The 21701-nt window shown below is 31.4% G+C and overlaps 1 protein-coding gene and 1 non-coding gene across 9 annotated transcripts in view; one reads left to right on the top strand and one right to left on the bottom strand.

The window, feature by feature from the left end:
• The window catches only part of EPHA5 (EPH receptor A5), a 343436-nt gene that overhangs the window by 95700 nt on the left and 226035 nt on the right, over positions 1–21701 (top strand). The gene's annotated exons all lie outside the window — the stretch shown is intronic.
• On the bottom strand, positions 306–412 carry LOC135271958 (U6 spliceosomal RNA). Its single transcript, XR_010340080.1, has one exon. It is a non-coding gene; the product is annotated as a U6 spliceosomal RNA (small nuclear RNA).

Genomic DNA, 21701 nt, shown 5'->3' with positions numbered 1-21701 from the left:
TAAGATGATATCTCAGTGTGGTTTTGATTTGCATTTCTCTAATGACCATGTGATGAGGAGGATTTTTTTCATATGTTTCTTAGCCTCATATATGTCTTCTTTTGAAAAGTATCTGTTCAAATCCTTTGCCCACTTTTGAATGGGTTTGTTTGTTTTTTCTTGTAAATCTGCTTTAGTTCTTTGTAGACTCTGGATATTAACCCTTTGTCAGATGGATAGATATTAAAAGATTTTTTCCCATTCAGTTGGATGCCGATTCACCTTAATTATTGTTTCTTTTGCTGTGCAGAAACTCTTAAGGTTTAAAAAATATAGAACGCTTCATGAATTTGTGTGTCATCGTTGCACAGGGACCATGCTAATCTTCTCTGTATCATTCCAATTTTAGTATATGTGCTGCCAAAGTGAGCACTCCTAGATTTATTCTTATCCATACCTAGCAGCATTCTTTTCCCAATTTAAAGCTTACTTCCTTGTGGGCAAATGTTTATTTGAAGTACATACCTGTACCAGTCTCCTCACTGTATCATTAGAAAAGAAACACTGTTCAATAGAAGGAGATATTTTGTGTATCATAGGTTCTCTAGCTCTAATCCTTGAACTAACATGAGATGCCAGAGAGTCCATTTTAAGTTGCATGGGTTTCATAGAAAAAGTTGATTAGTGATGGAATTTTTACAAACAGCATCACTAGAGCAATTCTGCCATAACATTCAATAATCTGAGAAAATTACTCTACATCATATTCTACTATATATATATGTATTCTGGCAATTTATTTAATTTTTTTTCATTATTGGATATTTAGACTACTTTCTCTTTATGTGGAATGACATTTTGATAAATTTTTATTTACACAAATATTTAACTGTATTTATAGCTATTTTCTTAATATAGAGCCTTAAAAGTTTGCATACATGTATTGGAGTTTTTTCAAAGCTTTTAAAAACTATTCAAACATAACTTCCAGAATTATTGTGATAATTATTATTTTTATTATCTTTCTTTCTTCCTTTCTTTTTTTTCTTTTTTTTTTTTTTTTTTTGAGACAGAGTCTCACTTTGTTGCCTAGGCTGGAGTGCAGTGGTACAGTCCTGGCTCACTGCAACCTCTGCCTCCTGGGTTCAAGCTATTTTCCTTCCTATGCCTCCTGAGTAGCTGAGACTACAGGCATGCACCACCATGCTCAGCTAATATTTGCATTTTTAGTAGAGATGGGGTTTCACCATATTGGCCAGGCTGGCCTTGAACTTCTGACCTCAGGTGATCTTCCTGCTCGGTCTCCCAAAGGGCTGGTAGTGCAGGCACCAGCCACTGCATCTGGCCTGTGATAATTATTATTACACAAATAATAAATGATTAAAGGACATGCTCTTTTAATTTTACCTTTTTCTATTTTTGGTTTCCTATACACAAATACTTGTCATACTCAGTATAAGTAACATGAAACTATTGGTACATAAATAGGCTTACAGTCACAATTTTTATACAAACTTTTCACTTAGCATATGGCTCATTATGCTATTTAAGGTGACAGAAATTGATAAGTCTTTTGCACTAAGTATCTGAATTCTTTCCATTTGTTTTATAGATGACTGGGATGATTCATGCTTATAAGCATTTAGAAGCAATTGGGGCCTAAGTTTGAATATCAAGCCTTGATTCTGTTTCAAGGCCATATGTTCATCACTAGCATGCCTGCGTTGGAGGTTATGTGATATATTAAGGTAATAAAATAACTGAAATAAGTGTGGTGATATTGTCATAAGTAATAATTTCTTAAAAGTGATAGATATACTTGAAAACTAATTGCAGAATAATTAAATTAGTTTCTTTCCAATAACTTATTTTTTCAGAGTCTTATAGGAGATAATAATTCAGCTCATGAGAAAATGACTTATTTAATAGTTTTATTGCTATATGGAATTCACCAAAATCTTCATTATGCCATGTTATTTCTAAAGATAGTTTCAGCTGTAAGACCGGAAAAAGAATAGGAAAAAAGAATGTCCTAACCCCTTCATATTAGTATTTGCTTCAATTGCAGTATTTTTATTAATTCAAAAATTACTTGAAAATAGGAAGAGTGTTGATGTAAAAAGTAGAAATTTCAATAATTATTTTGGAGAGTTACATTTCCAACATGAAATATATAACAGGATTTTGGATGACATGTTCTACTTTACTAATTTAACAATTTAGAAATAATATTCGGAAATATAATTGGACTTTGGGCCCGAATACAGAAATGTTATTATGCAACTGTAAGGACAAGAATTTTCACTAGAGAGAAATAACAAACCAAAAGAAATCCTAAATAAAAACCCACAAAAACCCCTTGTGACAAAAATACATATTTTCATTGAAAAATAAAATATACGTGAGACGTAAGAATCAAATTAATTTGAAAAATAAGTTATTGTGGGTGCCACAGTAAAAAACAAACAAAACAAAAAAAGATTGGAAAAGATGAATAGAAATGATAATACTGTTTAGGAAGCAAACTTCTTTTCTTTAAATCTTTTGAACTTACTCATTGTTCAGTCTTATTTAAGTTGGTGCTTAATAAGAAAATGTTAAAGAAGTGATACATAGACAATTTCATTCATGCTCTGAAGCAGTTTCATATGTTGGTTTCAAAAACAATACTATAATTGTCCTCTTTTAAATTTTGTGATACTCCATTAAATCTACTTTAACTCTTGTTGATTTAGACTTTTTAAGGAATGCAAATTTTTGATCTGGTTTTTTTTTTTACTTGTAAGCAAGCCATTTTGTATATTTTACTAGTAAGTGGGCCATATTGCACGTTTTAACTAATAAATATTCCTTTTAAAGGTAATTTAAGAAATTCTTCCCTATTCACATTTTTTCCCATTACTTCCATAAATATTCCTATTTCTTTCTGTTTTATTCCTTATCATTTTCTCACACAAAGAAATACTTTGAAAATAACTTTTCTATTTTCTGAATTAGTATTAGGAGTGCATCAGGGAGGGAAAAAGAAAGAGAAAAGGTAGAAAGAGAAGGGAGGAGAAGGAAGAAGAGAGGACCAGAGAAAGGGAGGGAATGAAATCAATGATTGCTATGATCTTTCTTGTTTCTTCTGGTCATATCATACCCAATCTTTCCAGAACCCTTAACTTTATATCACCACTTGTTTGTTTTGTCTCCATTGTCATCTTCCAAATGTATCTCAAACTTACATTTGTTATTAAAATAAAACAAATTATCTATATTTTGAGATTTTTCTTGGTTTTGAACTGGAGAAACTACTGTATAGTCACAGACTGAAAGTAAAAATCATGCCTGTGGTTAGAAATTGTACAGAGACAGTGAAATCCTACTTAGAAATATTATTACTTTTTTCAGAGATGGACAATTATAGAATACTCATAAATAACTATGTTTTCCACCTGAACGGGTGATCTCTCCTCTTGGGCTGCTCTTTATCCTATAATCATGACCTTTTTTTAATCCTAGGGTAATAAAACTTTGATGGTTGGTAAGGGCTATTTTGGAAAGGAAAGCTGACTAAGGTATTAAATCAATTTCAAGTCTCAAAAAGGGGAAATAGAACATTTGCGTGAGTATCTATGTGAGGGTAGAGTGGAGGAAGCTGTCAAAAAAAAACCCAAGGCCATCACACTAGAGAGCTGTACCTAACCATAGCAAAAACTAAGACTCTATTAATAGATTCAGAAAGAAGATGCTACCTCTTAACTTGAAATAGTGCCTTGACTTCATTAATGCTTTGCTGAGAATGAAGGAAATAGCCTGGTAATATCTGATTCTAAAGTTTTCTGGATTATAATACAGTATGAATTACCTCACACAATGACCATGATGTAGTTTGGAAAAAAGAGTGAGTGTACTTAGGGATACAGTTCTATCATCTTCTGTTTTGGAATGAAGAAAATCTTGGGAATGGGAAGACCTCTGAACTCATGCAGCATTTGAACTACTCAGTTGCTCAGTAGTCTAGCTTCTTTTCTGGTCTATAATATATAATTATGAGCCTTCTTATATAGTGAATTACTAGTGAATTACACACACACATGCACAAGCACACACACACATTCATTAAGCAATTTTTTTTTGTTAACTTAGAAATTTTGGACTAAAGATATTTTGTTGCTTGAAGAGGGCATCATCTATAGCAAAAAGATTTCAAACTTTTGTCCAACATTTGATTGAACTCTAGATGACTTTTATTTCCAGAATTGGAGGATGAGGCTGTGCAAAAACCAGGATTGAGAATCATTGTTTTAGGCACTATATTCTTAAACTAAACTCCAGATACTTCATTTTGAGGTGAAATGACCAAGATTCTACCAATATTAGATATAAAAACATTAAAATTGTTCACATATATTTCTGCAAAAACTGAATGATTAAAGGTCATATTTTGTTTTTGCTTTCATATGTGAACTATATTCTAATTTTTCTTGCACGTTTCAAGTAAAATAGAATAATGTATATCTTTAATTAGCAAAATCATCCTGTTTTAATGTCTTTGAATTTATTTGGTCCACATTCAAGTTGACTCAAAAATATTTGTATTATCTAAGGAAATAAATTTGAAACCTCAAATAAAACATTATTTTAATTACTTGGGGGTAGGGAAAATATCTGTACTATTATATTATTATATTGATTTTTCTCTTTTATTATCCTCAATTGTGTTAACTAGCTTAGAATGGCACCATTTTTTTCTCTTAAGTTTCAACATTCCTTTAAAAGAACACTTAGGAAATAATTTAACTGATCAAAATGAAACAAAAATAGCCATTTAAATTGATTAAATTCATCTTTACTAAACATTCTTTACTGCATTTGGCTTTCTAAATATTTTATTTGGGGCTAAACACCTTAAAAAGCATTGATTCAAATATAATGAGCCTAACCTAATTTTTTTATGTTTTTTAATATTGTGATAGTTCACTATTAACATATCTTCAAAACAGATACTTGAAATATAGAATTTTTCCAATGGCATGTTTGCATACATAAGAAGTACATTATTCTCTGAAATAAAATAGTGAGCTAAATGTTGTTTTTCAATCATTTAAGTATTTTCCCTGTTATGCTTAAAAATTAAGCTAAATTACTTTTAAAAATCTATGATAAAGGACAATATTTGTTACACTAAGTTTTAGAATATATTCTGATTATTACTTATTAAAATAATAAATTAAAACTGAAGACCACTAGAGGAACACTTCAAATGCCCTTAAAAATAATACAATGTCGACAAGATTGAAAAATTCATTGATGATAGATTCATTTTATTTTATTATTTATAAGAAACTGTTTCTGTTAAGTCAATCAGTTATGGTTTGAAAAAGCAGATATAAATTATTTAAGATATTATTTCTATTGATACAACAGTTTTGCTTTTCAAGACAAATTCTTTCCCAAAATAATGTATTCATTGAAAATAAGATAGTAGTTTCACAACATTTCCTGGTTTATCCTTTAATGTAAAATAAAACACAATATTGAGGGATGAAGATTATATATTTAAACAAAAGATGAGATGCTTTTTGTATGAAAAGATGAGATTGTTTTTAATTATTAATAAAAATGTTTAGTATTGTAGATTTGTTCATAATTGATATTTAAAATCAAATTATGCTCTAAATATACAATTACTTGATATTTTATAACAAATTATGAGTAAATCTAATTTTTTATATCACAAGACAGAGTTTTTGATGATTTGAATTGGTTAATTCAAATGCAACAATATTTTGAGAGAGACAATTGTGTTAGGTGTCCAAAAAGATTTGCATATCTAATTCTCATACTTACCATTCAATTCTCCTTCGACAATTATTATTGGAATCAAATTTTATTGGGTATACTTTACTTCCTCAATGAGCTGTCTACCTCTAACAAAAATTAAAATTTGTTTGAAAAATATAGTTATCATCTGAGGTAATAAAGATACATTTTCTCTAGAGCAGATAAAATGATATGGAGTCATGTTCACAAATTTTACCCAAAACAAAAGAGAGCACCTTTCCATTAAGTTAAACATGGTTTTGAGTGAAAATGAAAACACTTTTTCAATGTCTGTTACTCATTAATACAAGTATATCTCCATTTTTTCTGCACCAACACTTTGAGTGTGAAAACTAGCCAATAATGTATTACCTTTAAAAAAAATAATAAAAGAATAGGGTTAGTTTATCAGCAGGCAGAATTTTAAACAGGAGGATCAGAATAAAGGATGAATTTAAGGCTGAAAATATAAGATAATGTCAATTATCCTATTAAAAGAGAAGATCAATTATAAAAGACTTTTCCAAACTCCCCACAGTAGAAGGATCCACTGATATGTATATTTTGAGTTTCACTATTTTGAATGGAACACAGTACTCAAGCACTTTGGTTAATAGGGGCAGTCATATTCTATATTTAGCGCTCTTTGCAAAATATGCTTTTAGACATATGCATTCAGTTGTTATGTGTTGAATTTCTGTATAAATCATTTTTAAAAGTGTGACATTTTTATTCCATTCAATTTTCAATAGCAGAATGTAATATACTGACAGTTTAGCTATCACCAACTTGTGCTTGAAAATTTACTTTTCTTACTTGTCAGAACCCTTCTCTTAGGCTGTCTCTTTTTCTTAATAGGGAGAATACTCAGAAAGTCAAATTCCAAAGTTATTGATATTAACTGATACATGGCAATATGTCACCAGTATATAGTGTATGTTTTTGTTATGATGGGGATTGTCAGTTTGACATATCATGGGCATTTCAAGACCAAGTATTAAAACTTAGAAGAGAATATAAGTGCTGTGATGCAAACTTGTTGAATGATGGAAGAGAGGGTTTTACTAAGAAGTTCATTTTTGGAAGTAATTATCTACCAAGTTTGCTGATTTATGTATTCCACGGAAAAATAATTTAAGGACCAAACTTTTCCAGACATAAAAATAAATTTATCTTATAAAGATCTATGGACTTAAAGAATCTTTTTAGTTTGCATTTTGCTTTCACAGCACTTCAGAAATAAATATTTTTAAGTTTCTGTTGTCAGAGTTTGATGAATCACAAATAAAAGTGTAGAGTGTTTACATATGGGTGTGTGTAGTAGTCAATAGTGTATGGTTCTTTTATATTAAGTATATAAGACCTATAAGAGGTTGACCATACATAAATATATATTCCCACTATTTACTCTCAAAAAACAAGCCTCCATTATTAAAAAAAAATTAAAAGAATTACCAAAAAATAAAGAACTGTAACAATTGTCAATTTACCAAAACAACTATTATATATTTTAAATGGCATTTACTGACGTTACAGTTTAGGCAAGAAAAATATATGATAATTAACATGCTGTCAGTTACATTTTACTTCTATTAAATATATGAGTGGTATAATACAGACAAGCCTTACAACTGACAGGAAGAGGCATTGCTAACCAGCAGATGTTTCTAACCATTTTAGAGCTTAAAGCTCATACGCTCAGTGCCTTTACTGTGAATTAAATTGGAGTAGCACTTTGCTGCCTCTCTAGATTTCCATCAAAAAAATAAGGAAGAAAAGAAAGGAAGAATAAACAAGGTGGGTGGGGGAATTGAAGAAAGGGCGTGAAATTGATTTAGCAAATGGTTCACTATTGGCATTGCAGTTTATTTCTTGAAAAAGTTTGATATGGAAAGGTATTTTAGAAAAGTCTTAATTTCATAGAGTGGATTTTTTAAGGAATGTTGTGAGGTGTCAATTTGTGCAGTGCAACTGGATATGAAGAATATTAAGTGGTTTCCTACAAAATATCTATACACATCTGCCAGAAAGAATTGGATGTTTAATACACACTGCAATTTAATCCATTTAGACTGTTATTATATTGTGACATGTACACTGAACATCTTTGTTGCATGAATGGAATTGCTAAACAGAAAGAGGAGACCCCATTGTTTTTCACGTTACACAGTCATGAGAAAATAGGAGCAGAAAGCTCTTAATTATCATATTTCCATGTTGTAGAAGTAGGGCCCCCACAGAGGTCTCTTTGTAATGCCAAGGATAGTGGAATTATGAAAGACAAGTTTGAAAGGATATTTTGAAAGAATTGGAGAATTCAAGGTTATAACCCATGAATTGACAAAATAAAACATCATAGCATTTCTAACATACCAAATTTGAAGAAAAGATCAACAGAGAGGAAAAAAATAAGATAGAAATAGTCTCCAAGTTATGTCTTCAAAGTAGAATTGGAAGTAAAAAGTATTTATTCAAAATTATAAACTTATGAACAGTTTTAATTTAAATTACTATTTCATTTATATTCTGTTCAATTATTTTTCTAATATAACTTTTTAATATTTTTGGTTGTATTTTAACTGCAACATATGTATTTACCATAATATGTATTAGTTAGAGTTTAGCATCTTCCTAGCTTTATAGATTATCTTGCTTTTTAAATAGTAATTGTTGTCTGCTATTCTTTCTTTTGTCTTACACATATTTAAATTTTCTAAATTTGCCGAAAGCAGAATATTACTTAAAGTATTGGTTATGAAAACAAGGTAATAAATGGAATCTTATATTTTTATTAATAGATTGACCAAAAAATACTGAAGTAAAATAAAATAAATTGGAGTACAAGCAAAATAAAAATTACTTCAGGCCTCATTGGAAATCTCTTATAACTTTACTGAAAAACATTTATATGACTTCTCTAATTATATGTTTGTGAGTCTCTTTCTTATATAGGAGTAGAAGTTTCAAAATTAAATACTTTCTGAAGCCTTAAATGAGAGATATAAAGAAAGTTAAGTGGCTATTTGCAAAATATCTATATACTTCTGCCAGGCATCTGTCTATTTTTAATTAACTGTATAACTTTTGATAATAGATTATATGTAATGAATAGAGGAAAACTACAGACTACTACAATATTATTTTCTGGATGCAACGGTGTAAAATTGGATCATAAATTAATAGTGAATGTAGTTTGAAATTCGTTTCCATAGAGAACACTTTGTATTAGAAATACCAGTAATGAGAAATAGAAGCCCCTGATAAGTAATGCTGTGTCCTTGCATTATTTATTCTTTCTGCAAATGTATATGTCTATCACCCTAAATACAAATATATCACTTAATTCTAGTAATACTTCATTTTTTCCATTAAAGCAGATTATTCATCTACACCTGTAGTGTTGGCAACTTCATGAAATGTATAAAACATTGCAGAATATAAGCTACACTACTGTGAGATTTTTAAATAACTTGGTACATGTAGCTAAGAAAGGCTTGAAGCTTATAGTAATAGAATTGATATAAGTAGGGACTGAGCTCAATTATCACGTGCATATGCTTATAAAAAGATATAATAAAAACAAAGTCACAATGTATTTATGCCCAGGTCACTAGAAAGCAAAGTGTATGGCAGTTAATTGTGGTTTCACAAAAACCAAAATCATATGAAAATGAGGAAGAAAAGGCATGAGTAATTTTGACAACCTCCTAATATAACATTTAAATTTCTAGTGATTAGGACACCAGCAATTATCTACACTTTCATAGCAACTATTATTTAGAAATATTTGATGAAACAGTTGTAGCATTTTAGTCAAAGCTTCTTTTAGGTTGAGAACTTCTGTGGTTACTTTGGTTTAGAAACTAAGGTTGCTGTCTACGTGGCATTCCTGGTATCACCTTCAATTAATATGTAAGAAAAACAATTCTCTTGAGTTATTTATGATACAGAAATACAAGGTGAAATATGTATACAAAAGTAAAAGCGGGCCTCAAAGAAATCGTTTTTTGATTGTTGGTTTAAAACTGGATGAAGCACAGCAAAGAGTAAGTTGGGTGAACCACAGACCATAATTTTGTTCAACACATATCACCAAATCCTTTGACAAAGGATACTCAACAAAAAATAGTTTGAGAGGAAAATTTCTAGTATTTGTGGAATTTGTTATAGTACTTGTTTTGGTCTATTAGCCTTTGATATTTTTTAAACAGATGGATGATTTCTGAACACATACTATTGATGTCATTTAGCTTCCACAACTTTGCATATAAAAATCTCTTTTATTACTCATCAGATATTTCAGTAAGATAGAAATGTGAAAAATAGCTTGATTTTTCTCCAATTACAAACTAATCATGTTTCCATGTGCTAATTTCCAAATATTTTCATCAAAAAGTGCTTGCTTCAAGTTTTTAATTTCCACACTGATTAAGAACAGGACATGTGGATTTGATATTTTCTGCTACACATGATTTATGCTGATTCTTCCTTATCTTCCCATTAAAGTAGTATTGGGAGAATTTTGCCAATCCATCTGCCAACTTAATATGTAATTTTTAAAGTTCTAACTACACTCTACTTCCTAAAATCTAACCATTACACAATTTCTTGTTACCTGCTCTTTCAGACAACTATATTCCTCCATATAATTATGTTAGAATTGGAAGCTACTTGTGTGTTGTGATTAAAGGTTGCTGAAATATTTTTGCTTCTCCAAATAATTTTGAATGCTTTATTTCTTGAACCTTTGAGTGAAGGAACTGAAGACTTCTCTTATAATGTAAATATTATCTGATGAGTGATCAGTTTTGCTTTGATCAGACATAAACGCCTTAGCAGCACCTGAGAAATAAAATTCAGTAAGTTTTGAACAAGGGACAGCTCTGCCAAATGGGGATCTAAAGAAAGTGTCAGTCAAATGGTTCCTCAGAACGGTGTGTGACTAAAATAATAGGGATAGTAGGAAGGAGAAAATAGTGATGAAAAAAAAAGAATTCATATCTACTTGATTTACATAAAGAATATTTTATCATGATCACAAGGTATTAACTGAAGCAAAAGTTTTATGTATAGTATATATTTTATTTATTTATTTATTTATTTATTTATTTATTTAGAGACTGGGTCTTACTCTGTCACCCAAGCTGGAGTGCAGTGGCATAATCGAAGCCCGTTGGAGTCTTGAACTCCTGGATTCTAGCAATTCTCTCACTTCAGCTTACCAAGTAACTATAGGCATGTACCACCACAGCTGGCTATTTTTTTTAAGTATTATATTTAATTAATCAGCATCTTCAGTGTCTTGAAGACTTTTGAGTTCTTAAAAGCAGAATATTTCAAAAAAGTAAGAAGGAACTCTATACAATAAGCTTGCCTTTTGAGAATTGTAATGTAATGCAGAAAAAAATCACTACTTTCAGAATGTCAAGGATGTTTTGGTATGCATCTTCTCTGTGACCTTGCATAATGAGCCATATGTCTTCCACATGCGTGGATATACAGTTGCAAAATTTATCTTATGAATTTTTATATGAACTGCTTCTGAAAACAACTTCAACTATCTAAAATTTATATTTTTCTTATGTTAATATGAAATTTAGTTTCAGGAAGATCCAAATACATCTTTTTTTTCCCTAAAACTTTACAAGGGGGTTTACGCTTACCTAAAGGTCTACAAATGTTCAAGTTCGTGTTGGAGAATTCTAAATATGTCTCCAAAGTATGCCAGAAAAACAATTGAGAAGCATGGTTCTAAAAGCTAGAAATTTGAACTTTGGTTACTTAGTGTCAATAAAATTGTATACAAAAATAGTTCTCAGTAGTAGAGGAAATTTAGAACTGATTCATATTAATTTAATTATGGATCTTTAAGTTGACTTGGATTGAGGTTGAGAAATGCCACCTGATTTTCTCTGTAGCATAAATAGCATGCCTAGCAAGCCAAATTCTTTCAGAAAATGATAGCCAGTGACCTTCAATCTTAACTCAAAATCCCAAAGAATCAGAAGAATCAAGAGCTCTGTGATATTCAGTTGAAAGCAGCTGACATTCTGATTATCAGGATTAACTAGACTGTAGATATTTATCAGGTAAATTCTGAATATTGCCATATTGGATGGTAACTGGAAATGTCTCAATGTTTTATATTAGACCTCAATGAGAGTCTGAACAAATTCTTCTGTACTGAGAGCTGCAAAGATATTTTTATAGTCACTTGTGTTTATCTTCAGTTTTCTGGTATATCAATCTTGCTTAAAAATTATTTCCTAGAATGGTTTCCCCTTCGCAACCTTTTGTGGTTCATTCCACCCTATGGTTTCCAAGAAATATACCACAGATCAATACATGTATTTGGCTTTTAGTATAATGGAGGTGCATGGACTTGGTGATGAGTCCAGGCATTGAAAGATTTGAATCAATACGATGTGTCTTAATTTCGGGGCTTAATGCTCCTGTTGCTCTCACTTTCTGCTTTTACTCAATCCATGTATTTATATAGTTGTAAGAAATTAGGAAGTGAGCATATGATCAATGGACCAGTGTGAAGAGTCTAAATCTAGAAACACATCTGCCAGCAAAGCTGTTATGCCTCAGCACATTGCACTCAGTCTATTTCCTGCCTATGAATGATGCCCGTGCTTATGAATGATGGATCTGAACAGTGGGACAATGAGACACCACCCTGGATACCCTATATGCCTATGACTGTGAATAACATCAGTATTTTATACTTGCTTCTGGCAGATTGCCTAATAAAGTGTTTGGCATTCCAGCAATGCTGCTGTCATGAGTTTACGCATTTGATAAAAGTCTTCCCATTCTTAGATAAGGAATATTTTATAAAAATTGTTTGTTTTTTAGAACAAGTGGACTGAATCGGGTTTGTTTGTTTGTTTTAATGTATGTGCTTTTTGTCTCTTAACAATGTCATGTAGGTATTTAGGAAATTTTTTGTCCATCATGTCAAACCTTTCTATCCTATCTGGGATAGAAAAAATGCGAATTCCTGTACTTAATTGGTACCAATAAATGCCTTGTACTTACTAATAGAAGTGATTTAAAGTTACATTTTCCTTAATACGAAATTTTTATTCTAGTCAAGAGTTTCTGAATTAGTGATTTAAAGACTCTACATGGATGAACAGAGGATCCTCAAGAAGTTATTTGAGCATTCAATATGGAGTGATTTAACTAAAACCAAATCACTGTATTTTCCTTAGAATTAGTTTTCAAAGGACTGGAAGCATATTATCTATATTCTACATTAGTTTATTTATCCTCAGAATATCATTTGAGTCATTTAACAGATAGGAAATATGTCTAGAATACTTATATGAACATGAACATTCAGTGTTAAGCTAGGGATTTTTGTATTACCTTAGTCATTTCTCGACTCCAGTGACTTAGAATGCAACTTTGCACTTAAGGTTGGGCAAACAAAACTGACAGTGAGTAGAAATCAAAAGAAATGGCATTGGCTTCCCCTATCTCTCCTAGAGTGGGCTGGGCAAAATATAATGATAAGTGTGTTTATCCTAACAATTATATACGTTTCCATGTAATGTGTTCATTATTCATGACATCAGGAAAAGATGTCATATTTTTCAGAATAAAATTATTTGAAAAGATCTTCAGAACAACACAGGGAAGAAAAAAATCCATTTCTTAGGGAGAAAAATTAAGTTGTGATATGGAACAACAGCTATGTATTATTTTGTCTAGAAAACCCAAGTTTCAGAAAATGACATTACTAAATTGTTTATAGAAAACAGGCTATAGAAATGCAAAACAGTTATCTGGATTAGTGTGTCAATTTTCCTTCAGAAATTCCTTATTTGAAAAATCTTATGTGAATATATATCAGTTGTCAAATGATCATTGTGCATCTCCTAAACGTTTTTGGGGGTCATTGCTGGAAACAATCAATTTTATTCAAAAGAATGAGCTTTAGGTTCTAGAGTTCAATAAATGATAATTTTTCACACCAGCCCAACATGTCATAGTCATAAAAATCAAGATTTCTCACTACACTGCCAACCTTTTTTTGTGAATGAGAGATGACATATCTCATTGATTATTTACAGATTTAGATAATATCCTTATGCACCAGCTGTAAAACTGTTAGGGCTTCTACTTTTGTAAATATACGTAAGAAGTTTTAAAACTAATGTCCTCATGTAAAACATACACCTTTTCAGTAATCGAGACATTTCATTCTATACAAAATCAACCATGTAAAAAACAATGCCAGCAATTACAAAATCAGCAAAAAGATATTAATAAATTAGTCTAAGAGTCCCTGAAGTTGCTGGCATTATTATTTTTATTTTCTGCAAGTCATTCTAACACTCATAGTATCTTCACAGACCTACAGGGATTTTCACTTAAGCTCATGGGTCTTTGCATATGTACACCACACTAGGAGACCCTACTTCATGAGCTGCTGTCCAGTATTTATTAAAAAGAGAGCCTGTAAAATGTCCATGGTCACACTGTTTTGTGGAGACATCATAGAGAAGCCTCAAGGTTGCTGTTGGGAGAAGGAATTCAAGCACTTTTCCTGAAACAAATGATTTCTAGTCCAAGAGGACCTGTCTCACTTCCAGAGAGCGTCCTCAGAGGGGAATGGGGAGCATCCTCTGACCACCGCTGGTGTGATAGCTGTTGGAGTTGACATTTTAAGTGCTTTAATTCAAATCCTCATGTGTTTACTTTGAAATAATTGCTAAATTTATGAGAAGTGTCACTTCACTTTGTGTGTGCTTTAGATACCTTTATGAATGAGTATCTATGGTAACTGGGCAGATTTTAAATTTAAAAATTATTGTTGAGCAATAAATAAATTTTAAAAGGTGACTAAAGAAAAATAATTTTTAAATGGAGAAATTTAACACAAAATATTTACCACAGCGAAACTTTATTTTAAACAGAGAGAAAGCAAATTTATGTGGGAAAATTATTTACTTTTTAAATTTTTTATTTTTTTACCAATTTCAACTTTTATTTTAGACACAGAAGTAAACATGCAGGTTTGTTACATGGATATATTGTGTGATGCTGAGGTTTGGGATAAAGTTGAAAAACTTATCATAGTTTTTCATAGTTGGGAACTATGTTCACTATTACTGTTTTAAAAAAAATCAGTTTTTTATTTTTAAATGCTGTTTTAAAAATAATTCTTATGTTTTGTTTTTAAGAATTTTTTAAATTAGATATTTTCTTTTGGCAACATTGGTGTCTTGAATAAAATGCCAGGTCTCCAAGGAGAAAACCTGGATTTAAATTTCAGCAACAAACCTTCTATAATTATTTTCTTTTTTTGTAAAATGAAAATAAGAATAGATTCCTGAAATGATTACATGTATTTACAATAAATTCTATACAACTGTGCTTACTGAATAAAGATATTCAATACCTACACACACATATACATGCATACATATACACATGTCTCAAATGAAGACCAATAAAATGATTAACTGAGAGACATGATATAAGTGAAATACCCTAAAATGCCCTATTTTATTACTTCTGAACAACTCCAGCATACATTTTAGGTTTAATTTTTATCAATGAACTGTGACAAATTTATACATTAAATGTAAGTTGATGCAGGTGTGATCTGTTTCCATTACCAACAATAATAAATGCATGTATAACTATGCTGACACACACATAATAAAGAAATATGGAAATACGTTTTCTAAGTACTGCAGATCAAGAATTTTGGGCCAGGCACGGTGCCTCACACCTGTAATCCCAGCACTTTGGGAGGCTGAGCTGGGAGGATCACCTGAAGTCACGAGTTCCAGACCAGCCTGGCCAACATGATGAAACCCCATCTCTACTAAAAATGCACAAATTAGCTGGGCATGGTGGTGCACGCCTGTAGTCCCAGCTCCTCGGGAAGCTGAGGCAGGAGAATCGCTTGAACTCAGGAGGCAGAAGTTGCAGTGAGCTGAGATCATGCCACTGCATGCCAAGCTAGGTGACAGAGCAAGACTCCGTGTGAAAAAAAAAAAAAACAAAAAAAGAATTAGAATTTCAGCTTGGAGGCCGGGCGTGGTGGCTCAAGCCTGTAATCCCAGCACTTTGGGAGGCCAAGGCGGGTGGATCACGAGGTCAAGAGATCGAGACCATCCTGGTCAATATGGTGAAACCCCATCTTTACTAAAAATGCAAAAATTAGCTGGGCATGGTGGCGCGTGCCTGTAATCCCAGCTACTCAGGAGGCTGAGGCAGGAGAATTGCCTGAACCCAGGAGGCAGAGGTTGCGGTGAGCCGAGATCGCACCATTGCACTCCAACCTGGGTAGCAAGAGTGAAACTCCGTCTTAAAAAAAAAAAAAAAAAAAAAAAAATTCAGCTTGGAGTCTACAGAATTATTTCAGTGATTAAATAATGTTGGGAACATTGCTATCGTTTTTCTTTCTTGTTTTTGAACTCAAGTTGCACTAGCTCTTTACAGCCCCTTCCCTTGTTCATCCACCTCTGAAGACCCAGATGGTTGCCATAATCTTGCTGCATCTATGCCTTCTTGCTCCTTGAAGTGTACTTGGCTCACTGTTTATCCCACTTCGTCATAAGATCTTACTTATTACGAATTTCTCAGGTTTTTGAACCCTATCCACATACACATTACTCTAATCTCTCCACTTTATTAGAATAATGACTTAGTGAGATAATCGTCATGAATTTAATTTGGCGATTTTTTTTCTCTTATTTTACTGGTTTTCAGTGCCTATATCAAAGATTGTTACATAAATATTCTATAAATAGTTGCTGAAGCAGTGATAATAATAATTATAAAAATACTACTTGTTAAATTATTATGGATCAGAGTTGGAAAAAGTATTTAGCTAACTTTACCTTTTCAAAACGTTAGTTTTAGCTTATGCTTTCTGCTTCATGATGATTCCCAATGTGCATGTGCCCAAACATTCATAAGATGGGGTGTTAATAACATACTGTTACTATATCTATATTCCAATATAAATGATGTACAAAATACATTCAGACAACCACTCTCACTGTTCCCCTTCCCCAAACCTATTTTCATCTTTAGTCTCAATAATCAAGCCTAGAATATTCCATATAAATTATAATGCTGTTATACATCAGTCCTTTAAAATCTAATTCTAAGCTTTATCACACTTTCATCAGAAAAGAAAATATAGAAAATGAGTTCTGTAATTCCCCGAATAAAAGACAAACAGAATTTTATATTTGTTAATAATATTTTGAGAAAAGAAGTGAAGGAAAACTCATTCCATGAGTTTGCAACATTCCATGAATTTAGAACACAGTATTGAATGTTTTTTAGACCACAAAAAGCTGAATTTTTACTAACATTTATCTCCAGGATAGCTTAGCCAATGAAAAGGAACAAGTTGTTCTCCCTGGATCACAACATATTACAAAGCAATTGCACATGGTTAATGTAAAATCAAGCTAAGTGCTGAAACTAATGCTCTATTTGCTATCTTTTAACCATACCCTGAAAATAGCATTAGAATTTAAACAATTAACCATTAATATTACTATAGCAATCTTAAAATACTTAGAATCCTCTAATTCTATGAAATTGTTCTCCGTGTAGCTTGGATCGCTATGAACCTGATCCCACTGGAGAAATTAGTTTTACCAAACACAAATATATTGTTAGTCATAGAAACATAACTTAATGCTTTTATTTTCATATATCTCTTTGGTCCACACTTGTTACATGCCTATTTTCATGGAGAGGAGAAATTATATCAGTCATGCTGAGGCTATTACTCATCTTGCTGTGTTCTCTTCTCAGTGTTCTCAGTGTGTGGCTGGACTTCCACCAGTGAGAGGGTGAATGGTCCCTGGCTAAGCCCTGACACTCGTGGAACAACATTTTATTGACATCATAATTGTTATTGTAAAGTCTCTTGAGGCTGTACCGTTTAATTTAATTAGTGGTGAAATAAATATATCCACACTTGCCATCAAATTGGCTTTAAGCTTTTTCAAAAATGATGTATCAGTAGAAAGACATGTTTTCTATACCTCAACTAGCTACTGATATTTTATCTAAGGTATAGATCTTTCTCATGTTATATCAATAAGAATTGATGAATTCTGCACATATTCATCAGCATCAGAAGATTCTTTTAATTCCATTTAAAAAATGGAGTTGTAATTAAATGAAGAAAGGCTACTATGTGGAAAAATAGATTTCTAAACATTTGGAAAGCTGTTATATGTTTTCCATTGTCTTTTTTTTTTTTTTAGATTATTTGAAAACAACTTGTAAGAAAATGAAAAAGAGCTTCTAAATAAATACAGGCTGAAAATGACAAATAGAAAAAATTACCTCCTGAATGTTATCCCATCACACCTACTTGACAGTCTGAAGATAGTATATATCTCCTTGTAGCACTAGTTTTGGCCTCATAATTTTTAACATAAAAATTCATGCTAATCAATTACTGTCACTTGTCACAATATTCCAGTGATCTCTTAAGAGCTGGATGACATAGCCCAGCTTTGAAAGAATATGTAATATGTGAAATTCAAAATAAAACAAAACTAATTACTTTTGATAAAACAGAAGACAGAGTTTTTTTAAGAAAAATCTATTAAGTTCAGGGGTACATGTGCAGGTTTGTTGCATAGGTTAACTTGTGTCTCGGGTGTTTGTTGTACCAATTATTTCATCACCCAGGTATTAAGCCTATTACCCATTAGTTATTTTTTTATTTTGATCTGATAGCCATAGTCAAGATAGTGGACATTTTCTTATAGGGCAAATTCAGGTTTTAAAATCAGGCTATATATTCAAAATCACGATTTTCCAATCAATTATTTCATTCATGGTACAGTGTCCAAGTACAGCCCTCAGGTATTTCTTGCCAGTGAATTCCAAGCTTCCATAGCCTTTTCTTATTCATTCCGCATCTGTTAACCGTCATCACACATATCCGTTGCTACTGAGGACACACATAGGAGTAAACTGTTTGGGGACAGAACATGTTCAGCATTTTAGAATGCCACTACCAAAAAGAGACACCTTTGGCACACTGGAAGTGAATTCCTGTTGAAACATAGATATGCAAAAGATTAAAATAACCCACATAGAAAATGAAACTTTCTTAAAACTAACAAAAACGTGAAAATTTTTCTTTTTTGTTTTGTAAGGCTGAAGTGATGACATTTTATACCTAGAAGTGAATTCTCCCCATCTCCGAAACATTAACTTTACATGATAGCACAGAGATGTTTTATGGATTATGAATAATAGAATCTGAGGACCAAGGATGTTTATCTCTCAATTACATACATAGGCCTTAAAACAATTGTTGACATAGGATAAATTCTCACTAAATATTTACTTTATGAAAAATAATTTGCTAGTTCATATCATGGTACTTAGATAACATTTTATAGAGTAAAAAATATCAACATGAAAAGATGTTTAATGATGGAGACATTCATTGGCCACACACAGAGGAATAGTTGATTACTAAAATATAAATTAAGTGTTAGCATTACCTGGAAAAAGTTGTAAGAATAAAGATACAGTAGAAATAAAATCCACATTATATTTTTATTATAATTATTTATATTTTCCTTTTTAAAACCTGTTTTTCCTCAACTATCAGATTTTAGTCAAGGACTATCTTAATTCTCACTTGTAACTACTATAGCACATTATTAACATCTAATGAAAATTAATTTTGTACGTTTTTGATAAATAATCATTTGGTTAATAAAATGTAGCTGAATTGTATTTACATTACAAATTGATTAGCCAAAATTACAGCCAAGTACATAATAAAGCCTCATGTAATTAATAAAATCAAAATGACATAAAGTTGAAAAAATTATATATTTTAATTATATATAACATATGATTATATATTATATGTATATTCATGTTATATATATAAGCTTTCAAGTGAAAATGTATATCTCTGACTTCTGAGATTTGTAGAAATACAAGTTTCTTAATTTTTATTTTCCTTACTTTCTTGGACTCTTCAAAAGATATATGAAATTGGAAACACAGGGTAAAATAATAGTACCTTTTGAAATAAATACTGAAATTTGTATATACATAATAATTTTTCTTTTATACCACAGACAACTTATTTTGCTAAGAAATATTCTTCATGGAAATGTAATGAAATTTGGAGACTTAAAAACTTTATTATTATGTTTGCTTTGCACAGTTGCTCAGAAATGTAGCTAATATTAAAAATGACATCAAACCACTAGAATTTTCTATTAGGATGCTGCACTTTGCCATATTACCGAAAGATTTTTCATTTTGTGGAAAAGTAAGTTATTTAAATTTTTAGGCAACTGTGAATCTCTCCATATATAATTCATTTGAAAACATTTGAGGTCCTACGTCTGAAAATGTAATATATGCACTGCAATATTTATACAGCCAGAGAGATTAAGGGAAATGGCCCAATATTTCACAAATATTTATTTAACACTTTATACAGATACTGTGATCCACGTTTCTTCACACATAACACTTTAGAAATAAATTTCAGCTTATTCTGAGGACAACTAAGTATTCTTTTTGAAGTAACTAGAACTTCTGTGATATAAAATATGATATAAAATAATTACTGGAAATGCAATTATTGAGTAACAGAAGTTTAAAAAGAAACATTATATGAAGAAGATGTAAAATAACAATCACTTTAAGCCAGGTTGTCCTTCAAGATATCATCCTTCTTCTAAGTTTCTGTATTTAAATCAAATAACCTTACAGTGTTGAAAAGGATTTTGAAGGCAAGGAGATGGCTTAGCTGGCACAGTGATCCGTTTACTAGTTCAAATTCACATAGAATATCCAGTTGAGTTTCTTCTTTCTATGAACTTAGTCTAAAATTGCGTAGGAGGAGATAGATTTCAAAATGCCAAATTATCCCTAAACTCATCATTGAGTTTTTAAACCTGCCATACTCAGAGAAGTATTAATTCTATTAATACATTTGGGAGAGATTAATTTTGAGGCACTTGCCACCTATGATTTTCATTGTCTCCAACTGTAGCTCTTCTATCTAAAATGGACAAATGTCTCCCAAAGTAGGTAATACAGGGAAATTAGACAACCCAGCAACTAAGCATTTCATTTCTAAATAATAAAACCATTTATCTTAAGTTAATATGTCCTGGGAAATGTATCTACATTAGTGTCATATTGCTTATTTACTAAAAAAAAGAATTTTTCCTATTAATTATGGATTATATTTAATTAGGTAAAAATAAATTTGATTTGGGCTTTGTGCCTTACAATTTAACACACCTAGAAATATAATTTGAGAGGAAAACAAAGCATGCAGAGAGAAACTCTTGAACATGATTGGTATTTTTTAAAGAATCTTAAATAATTTTGTGACCTGACACTAAGAGACTCTTTATACTTTTACAAGTATTTTTGTCTCACAGTGTGAATTAATCATTAATTTCCTTTATGTGATGAGTTGAAATTGGTCTTTTCTTCCTCATCACTGCCTAAGACATCTCACCTCCCACTTCTTAAAGAGGTCAGGGCTCAGGCCTCTCCTTGAATCCTAAATGAGGTTTGTCAGTCAAGCGTAGCAAAATCTAATGTCATCCAAAGAAAAAGAAGAAAACGGACCAGAAAATTATCTGATTTTCCGATTTCATGGCCCAGGTTACCCTGGGAAGTGATGAAAGTGGCATTTAAAGCCCGTAACTAAGGTGGTATGCCAAACTTAGCAGTAATAACGGATAAACGGTGTGGAAAGATATCGCTTTAACAATTTTACAGTTGCTAAGTGTGAAAATTGTATTGTGGTCAAGCTCCAGGAATCCATCGCAGTTGATTCAAAGAACTGGAGCAATGCTCAACTAGAAAACATTCTCAGCTCCTGTAACTCTTAAATACTGATGAAGTCAGCA

Source organism: Aotus nancymaae, unplaced genomic scaffold, assembly GCF_030222135.1.
Source record: "Aotus nancymaae isolate 86718 unplaced genomic scaffold, 86718_ANA_hifiasm-v0.15.2.pri h1tg000006l, whole genome shotgun sequence".
Taxonomy (NCBI): Eukaryota; Metazoa; Chordata; class Mammalia; order Primates; family Aotidae; genus Aotus; species Aotus nancymaae.
The sequence above is the reverse complement of the archived record's forward strand: the minus strand, read 5'-3'. Positions and strand labels throughout refer to the sequence as shown.